Consider the following 767-nt stretch of genomic DNA (forward strand, 5'->3'; position numbering starts at 1 on the left):
AAATGATATGTTCCAAGCGGTATCGAAGCAAGGCTGACATTAAATGCCACACCTGGAAGAACAAGTGAAGATTAAAAGTACCCAAAGTTTGTCAACTCTCATAGATACTGAGCCTTAGTGTCCTAAGCTGCATCTCAGACATACACCATGCCCAGGCTTCCTTGATTTTTTTTTTTTTTAAAGAGAGATAGGAGAGAGAGAGAGAGAGAGAGAGAGAGAGAGAGAGAGAGAGAGAGAGAGAGAGAGAGAATTTTTAATATTTATTTTTTAGTTCTTGGCAGACACAACATCTTTGTTGGTATGTGGTGCTGAGGATCGAACCCGGGCCGCACGCATGCCAGGCGAGCGCGCTACCGCTTGAGCCACATCCCCAGCCCAGGCTTCCTTGATTTTTACCTCCCCTTGGGCTGGATAATGTTTGGGGATGTGATAGACCAGTCTTCTAGGAATGTGGGGAATTTGGTATCCAACACAGGACTTTGATATTTAAGCCATTTTAGGATTGTTCTAGCATTAACAGTTATCTTTTATGTAAGCTCTCTGCTTTTGATTCATATAGGTTTTATAAAACCTAAAGAAAAAAAAAAAGAAACAGACACGTATCTGAATTCACTCATTCATTAATACAGGGCTATACTAATACAGGTTAATACAGGCATAGCTTTAAAGAGAAAAATGATACCAAGAAGATATTTTCAAATTGATGATATTTTGCAAATCAACTCTTTTCCAGGAACACTCTTGTATTCTGAGGCTGTGCTTCTCAT

This window comes from Urocitellus parryii, chromosome 2 (genome assembly GCF_045843805.1).
Source record: "Urocitellus parryii isolate mUroPar1 chromosome 2, mUroPar1.hap1, whole genome shotgun sequence".
In the NCBI taxonomy this organism is placed as follows: Eukaryota; Metazoa; Chordata; class Mammalia; order Rodentia; family Sciuridae; genus Urocitellus; species Urocitellus parryii.